Below are 8,419 nucleotides of genomic sequence, written 5' to 3' on the forward strand. Positions count from 1 at the left end.
AACCATTCTCAGCAAATTCCTGAACCGAAGATGCTGTGAATGTTTCTGAAACCTATGCCCCAAAACTGCTCAAATATCTTCACCATAAGCTCCCCAAGACACTTTTCTCTACTTAGAAAAAATTGAAATAAAAAGTACATGCATTAAAAAGCCTAGGTCTTAAGTGCTCAGGCCAATGAACCTTGACAGTTATATACGTCCATGTAAGTACCACCCGAAAAAAGATCTAGACCATTCCCTTCACGCCAGAAAGTTATTTTCTGCCCATTCTCTGTTAATTCTCTGTCCTTCCCCCAATCTACCTCATAGGCAACTACTTTCTGATTTTCATTCCCACAGAATTCTCATTTTATTTCTATATTTCCCTGATTTTTTCTTCTAAGATCTCTGTGGTTCTGGATATATGTTTAAATATAAAATTATTTTGGAAAGAAGTTTTGTGTAGGGAGTACAGAAGAATTGACCATTGATTGTCTCTATTATTTATTTTTCTATTTCATGATTTTCATTATTTTTATTATTGGCCTACATTTATTAATTTTATTTGTTTTTTTTTTTCACTCTAGTTTTTCAGGATTCTGTTTCCGTTTTTTTTTTTTTTTTTTTTTTTTCCCCAAGATGGAGTCTTGCTCTCTCACCCAGGCTGGAATGCAGTAGAACCATCTTGGCTCATCTGCAACCTCTGTCTCCCGGGTTCAAGCAACTCTCATGCCTCAGCCTCCCACGTTGCTGGGATTACAGGCATGTGCCACCACGCCCGGCTAAATTTTGTATTTTTAGTAGAGAAGGGGGTTCACTATTTTGGGTAGGATGGTCTTGAACTCCTGACCTCATGATCTGCCCATTTCAGCCTCCCAAAGTTCTGGGATTACAGGCATGAGCCACCGGGCACAGCCCCATTCTTCAGGATTCTAATAATAAAAGCATCGAAATTTGTTTTTCTTTACTCTTCCTATTTCCACTATAGGCATTTAAAGTTGTAAATTTGCTAGGCGCAGTGCGTGCCTGTAGTCCCAGCTACTCGGGAGGCTAAGGCTGGAGGATCACTTCTTGAGCCCAGGAGTTCTGGGCTGTAGTGCACTAGGCCGATCGGGTGTCCACACTAAGTTTGGCATCAATATGGTGACTTCCTGGGTGCGGGGGACCACCGTTGCCTAAACAGGGGTGACCCGGCCCAGGTTGGAAATAGAGCAGGTCAAAAATCCCGTGCTGATCAGTAGTGGGATCGTACCTGTGAATAGCCACTGCGCTCCAGCCTGGGCAACACAGTAAGACCTTATTTCTAAAATAAAATACATATATTAAAATAAATAAAGTTGTAAATTTCTCTTTAAGCACTATGTTAGCTGTATCCAACATTTTCATGTACTGGATTATCATCATTCAGTTAATGATATTTAAAATTGTTTTCCTGTGATTTCTTTTCTGACCCAAGTGTTATTCAGAAGTGTGTTGCTTGTTATCTAAAATTGGGGATCTTCTAGCGATCTTACTGTTATGGATTTCTAATTAAATACTATTGTGGCCAGAACAAGTACTCTGTATGATTTTGATTCTTTGATATTTATTGAGACTTGTTTCACGGTCCAGCATATGGTCAATGTTGGTGAAAATGCCGTAAACGCTTGGAAAGAACGCTTTCTGCAGTTGCTGGAAGTAATGCTCTGTGTATTGCCCTTCTCCCCCATTGTAGACATTCATCTTCTACTTTGGACCTCACTACCAATACTTCAGGCCCACTTGGCTAGGAAAGGTTGGCTCTGTGCTGCAAGATGTAGCAGCTGGTTCTCTGAAGCTACAGGCTCTTTGCCTTGCTGAGACGTGTGTATCAGATACCAGAGTGCACCTTACAGAGCTCCCATCGCCTTCAGGGTGGGGCCAGACATTCGCTCAGCTCTTGCGAGTTCCGGAGGCTGGTAAATTTCAGCTTATGTCTCTTAGAGTGTCTGAGTGGAAGCAATAAATATAAGCCCTAAAAAAAGAGAGAAATAAAACAAAGGGCAAGAGTGATTGGGAACCACACTACCAACTTTATTTTATTTTAAACAAGTTTACTGAGGTACAATTGACATAACATTTGCTTGTTTTAAGTACACAGTTCAATTATTTTTAGTAAAGTTTTAAACTTGTGTGACCATCACCACGATCCAGTTTTGCAACATTTCTGTCATTCCTAAAAAATCTCTCATGCTAATCAGTCACCACCCCTTATTCTTACTCCCAGCTCAAGACAACCTTTAATTGACTCACTGACTCTACAAGTTTGCCTTTTCTGGACACCATATAAATGGAATCACAGAATATGTGGTCTTTGTATTTCTGTTCTTCCGCTTAGCTTAATATACTTTTTTTTCCCTTGAGACAGGCTGGAGTGCAGTGGCATGATGTTGGCTTACTTCGACCTCCACCTCCAGGGTTCAAGTGATTCTCCTGCCTCAGCCTCCAGAGTAGCTGGGACTACAGGTGCCTGCCACCACACCTGAGTAATTTTTGTATTTTTAGTAGAGGTGGGATTTCACCATGTTGCCCAGGCTGGTCTCAAATTCCTAACCTCAAGTGACCCACTCACCCCAGACTCCCAAAGTGCTAGGATTACAGGCATGAGCCATCACACCCAGCCAGTGTAATGTACTTTTGTGGTTCATCTATGTAGCAGCACGTATCAATGTTCTATTCCTTTTAGATGCCAAACCCTATTAAATTGTGAGGCTTGGCTCCCATTTGTTTATTCATTCATCAGTTGATAGATATTTGATGTGTTTACATTTATGGACTGTTACGAATAAAGCTGCTATGAATATTCACATTCCTGTGTTGTAAGGACATAGGTTTTAATTTCTTTAAGGTACATAGCTACGAGTGATAATGCTAGACCATAAGGTAAATGTATCTTTAACGTTTTAAGAAACTAGCAATCTGTTTTCAAATGTGGTTGCATGTCCCATCAGCAATGCATGATTATGAGTTCACGTCCCACCGGCAGCGCCTGAGTGTGAGTGCACGCCCCACCGGCAGCACGTGAGTGTGAGCGCACGTCCCACCGGCAGCGCCTGAGTGTGAGCGCACGTCCCACCGGCAGCGCCTGAGTGTGAGCGCACGCCCCACCGGCAGCGCGTGAGTTCAGTTTTTCACATCATTGTGTTTCCGCTTCCTTCAATTGCTAATTTCCTCGTCTTTTCTTACAGCATTCTAATGGGTAAGAAGGGGTGTCACATTATAATTTGATTTGAATTTCCCTGCCGACTGATGATGCTGACCATCTTTTCATGTGCTTTATTGGTGATTCCTATACCATTTTGCCGATTTTAAAATTGGGTCATTTATCCCAGTGTTCTTCAGCTGTAATTTTATTTTGTATTCTGCATACAAGTCCTTTATCAAATATGTGATTTGATATTTTTTTCTCATTCTGTGGCTTATCTTTTCATTTTCTTATTGATGTCTTTTAAAGTGCAAACATTTTTAGTTTTGATCCTGTCTCATTTTTAAACTTTTATTGTTTAGCAGAAGAAGTTGGTTTTCTGGTTTTCTTGTTAATTCAAGGTCATGAACGTATTAATTTACATTTTCTTCAAAGAAGTGTATAGTTAACCCCTTAAATTTAGGCCTATAACCCTTTTTGAGAGAATTCTTGCATATGTGTCAGTTAATGGTCAAAATCATATGGCCAATTGATTTTAACAAAAGTAAATTCAATGAGGGAAAAGTGTAGTCTTTTACATAAGTGATACTGAGACAACTGAATCTTCCACATGCTCAGGGAATGCCAGCATGCTATGTAAGTTATGCCCACCTGAGTCCCACCTACTGGCATAGAGTTCACAAATAATTTCTCAATATGATAATTATGGGTTAAATAATATACTATAGCTTTCTACTACTCCCATTCAACAGTCAGCCGCATCTTCTCATGCAGCACCAGCCATATTCCTGAGACACCATGGTGAAGGTGAAGGCTGGAATCAATGGATTTGGCTGTATTTGCGTTCCCTGGTTACAAAGCCTACTTTGAACTCCGGTAAACTGGTTATTGTCACCATCAATGACCCCTTCACTGACCTCAACTATATGGCTTACATGTTTCACTATGATTTGACCCATGGCAGATTTCATGTCAAGGCTTGTCACGGAGAACAAAAAGCTCGTCGTCAATGGAAATTCCATCACCATCTTTCAGGAGCCAAATCTCACCAAAATTAAATGTGATAATTCTGGCACTGACTACATCGCAGAGTCCACTGGTGTCTTCACCACCATGGAGAACGCTGGGGCTCACCTTCAGCAGGGAACCACAAAGACCATCATCTCGCACCCTCTACTGACACACCCATTTTTGTGATGGGTGTGGACCATGAGAAGTATAACAACAGCCTCAAGATCATCAGCAATGCCACCTGTACCACCAACTGCTTAGCACTCCTGGCCAAGGTCATCCATGACAACTTTGGCGTCATGGAAGGATGCATGACCATAGTCCATTTCATCACTGCCACACAGAGAACTGTGGATGGCTCCTTCAGGAAACTGGCATAATGGACATGGGGCTCTCCAGAACATCATCGCTGCATCTGCTGGCACTGCCAAGCCTGAGGGCAAGGTCATCCCTAAGCTGAATGGAAAGCTCAGTGGCATGGCCTTCCATGACCCCATCACCAACGTCTTGGTCGTGGATCTGACCTGCCTTCGAGAAATACCTGCCAAATATGATGACATCAAGAAGGTGGTGAAGCAGCATTGGTGGGCCCCCTCAAGGGCATTCTGGGCTACACTGAGCGCCAGGTTGTCTCCTCCTACTTGAACAGCATTGTGCACTTTTCCACCTTCGATGCTGGGACTGGCATCACCCTCAGTGACCACCTTGTCAAGCTCATTTCCTAATATGACAATGAATTTGACTACAGCAATAGGGTGGTGGACCTCAATGCCCACATAGCCTTCAAGGAATAAGACCCCTGGACCATCAATCCCAGTGATAGTTTGAGAGAAAAAGAGAGGTTTTGGGAAAATCTCTTTCCATCTCCTACTTATTATTTTGTCTGCCAATTATCTTGGAGGGGAGGTCACACAGAACGCATTAACCAAGAGTTCCAGAGGCTGACAGTACTGGTATGGTAGCCAGCCTCTAAGGTGACTCCAACGATCTCTGCCTCCTGGTATTTGTACCCTTGTGTGTGAGTTGAACCTAGTAACTTGCTTTTAACCATCATAATATAATTAAAATGATGGAATGTCACTTCTATGATTAGGATAGTAAGGATTGTGACTTCCATCTTGCTTTCATCTTTCTCATTGGTTTTGATGAAACAAGCTGCCATGCTGGAGAGGACATTATTGCAAGGGACCGAGAGCAGCAACAGTCAAGGAGGAACAGAGGCTCTCAGTCCAATAACCTTAGAAGAGCTGAATCTTCCAACAACTCTATTAGTGAGCTTGAAAGTAGACCTTTCTCCAGCATAGTCTTCTGATGAGAATGAAACTTTATGCCAATCCAAGAGCGCTTGAAACTCCAGTGTTTACAGGGGTAAAAAAGGTAGACATCATATTTCTAGCAGGCTACCTTCTTTCCTTGGGGATTTATTTTGCATTATAAAGAACATTAGCCCTCATTAAACCCAGTTTGAAAGCCACAAGTAGTTTAGCAAATATTAGAATACTGAAGTTATTAAGTGTTGGTGAAGATGTAGGGAGACAAGCATGTTTTTTGTGGAAGTGTAAGCTGACACAAATGTCTAGTGAGTATCTGGCAAAATATTAGAAACTTTCATAGATTTGACCCAGCAAGTCTACTCCAGATATTTGTTTTAAAGAATAATCTGTTGAGAACAGACCAAAAGGTCATATGGGACATCTTGCACATAGAAAGCTCTATATATGAGCTCTAATAGATTAATTGAGTCCTTTACTGTGTATCAGGCGCTTTACATATATTATCTCATTTAAGTTTTAAAATGGACTTCATTTTCTGTAATAGTTTTAGCTTCACAACAAAATTGAAGAAGAGTGCAGAGAATCCTCATATACTCCCACCCCACACGTATGCAGCCTCCCCACTATCCACACCCTGCACTAGAATGGTACATTTGCTACAATGAGTTGACCTGCATTGACACATCTTTATCACTCAAAGTTTAAAGTTTACTCTTGATCCTGCACATTCTTTGAGTTTTGACAAATGTGCAGTGACAGGTCACTACCACTTTAGTATCTGGCCGAAAACTCCTCTGTGCTCTGCCTGTCCATCCCTCTGTGCACCCTGACCCTGACAGCCATTGACAGCCTTTTCCAGAATGTCATATATTTGGAGTCACACTGCATGAAGCCTGTTGATATTGGCTTCTTGTATTTAGTAATACACATTTAAGTTTCCTCCATGTTATTTGTGGCTTGATAGCTCTTTTTTTGGACTGAATAAAATACCATTGTCTGGATGTACCACAGTATATTTATCTATTCACCTACTGAAGGACAATTCGGTTGCTTCCAAGTTTTGATCATCTTGAATAAAACTGCAATAAAGATCAAACTTAAAAGTAGGTATTTGTGTGGACATAAGTTTCCTATTTATTTGTGTAAATGCAGTGGAGCATGGTTGCTGGATCATACCATAAGAATATGTTTGGTTTTATAAAAAACTGCTGAATTGCCTTACAAAGTGTCTGTACCATTTCACATTTCAAACAACAGATGAGCCCTCTTGATGCTCCACATTCTTGCTAGCATTTGGTGTTATCAGTGTTGCAGATTTTCACCATTCTAATGGGTGTGCAGTGGTATCTCATTTTCATTTTAGTTTGCAATTCTCTAATGATATATAATGTTTAGTATCTTTTCATGTGCATTCTTGTAATTTATATATCTTCTTTGATGAGGTGTCTGTTCAGGTCTTGTGAATACCTGTATCAGGTTGCATTCCAAACGTAACACATTTTAAGACGTTAAGAGGTTTATTCTGAGATTTCCTATGCACCTCTTCAGTTTATTGTGGGCATTCCTTTTTTTCATATTTCTGAGCAGTGGAGAAAAGCCTTTTGGTATTACCTTGATAATATTCTTGATCATTTCCCTTGGAATTTTGGATCTAAACCTCTGAGCCCAGACACAACTTAAAAAATTATACACATGTATGCCAGGGAGCAAAGTTATCACCAGACAGATGTATTCAAAGATAGCTTCTACTACATTCTCTTACAAAGTAAGCTAACGTCATTGTCTGTATATCACATTGTTTTAATACCATATGTTCACGTGATTTGTTTCACTCCTAGCCCAAAGCAATCTGTAATGTTTCCCACAAGTCCTCAGCTGGTGATTTCAGGGTTGAAGAGATGTCCTTATGCAGACAATTGTGCCCGCATTGAAGTGCCTTTAAAAACAAACAAGCAACAACAGAAAAAAACTTGGCGAATTTTGCAACGTGATTACTAGCCAGCAGGAAAGCATGAAATCAAATGGATTTACAAGACTGTGATAGGCTGTTTGGAGGGGTGGATGTTATGCTACTTATGTTTTCTCTGATTTCAAGTCTTACCTTCAAGGCTTTATTTACATTCTTAACCACAAAGAACAATTTAGTTGACATGTTCTTTTCTCTTTCTGAGATGAGGAGAATCATGAGAACACAGTTAGGAACTTAACACAAGTGGAAGGAGGCTGAGAAAAGTGGTATCTGACAAAGAGTTCTATGATCTAGAAGTGAATTCCCAAAGAGTAAAGATCTAGAATGGGCACTAAGTGCCACTGTTCATGAGGTTGATTCCTGAAGGAGAACAATGGTATAAAGGCTGCAGGACAGGCCCGAGGAGAGCAAAGTCTGCTAGGTTTGGTCATATGCTATGAGACGTGGCTGGTGGGACAGCTCTCTGAGTCTACCCACTGCCTGAGATCATGTTCTTGGGGACCCCAGAGTAAGAGAAGATTTCTTAGACTTAAATCTCTGCCGTTAGTTTAGTCCTTTAGTACTTGATTGAGAAAGTCTCCATCTATCTAATGAAACTATCCAATATGACCAAAATAAAAGATACCTCCTTTCTTGTTTATCGTGGAAGAACTGGATTAGCCAATTTTAATTTGTTTTGACGTTTCCTGAATCTCTTCTCTGAAAACTCTCTTTCTACTACTTTTCTTGGAGGTCAGAGCATTCATTGCACAGAATAGCCATTAACCGTGGGCCACAAAATCCTGTAACATCTTAGGGCATGATAATAAATATTTTAGGCTTTTTTTCCCCCCTCACCCTTCCTTCTTGCCTCTCGCCTTGGCTCTGTGGCTCAAAGTGAAAATAAGAGCCGAAGTTCACTGCAGCAGTGCGTGAGTTAGGCTGTACTAACATCACCCTTGTCCCATATTTCTTCTTGATCTTGTGAAATTGTAAGGTCTGAATGTGTTCCCTCTAAATTCATGTGTTGAAATGTAATTTCCA

General features: G+C 40.7%; 1 pseudogene; it reads left to right on the forward strand.

Annotated features, from left to right (window-relative positions):
* Positions 1 to 3,940: 3,940 nt before the first annotated feature.
* Positions 3,941 to 5,142, forward strand: LOC101043218 (glyceraldehyde-3-phosphate dehydrogenase pseudogene; annotated as a pseudogene).
* Positions 5,143 to 8,419: the final 3,277 nt, after the last annotated feature.

The sequence above is a fragment of the Saimiri boliviensis genome, chromosome 11, assembly GCF_048565385.1.
Source record: "Saimiri boliviensis isolate mSaiBol1 chromosome 11, mSaiBol1.pri, whole genome shotgun sequence".
Taxonomy (NCBI): Eukaryota; Metazoa; Chordata; class Mammalia; order Primates; family Cebidae; genus Saimiri; species Saimiri boliviensis.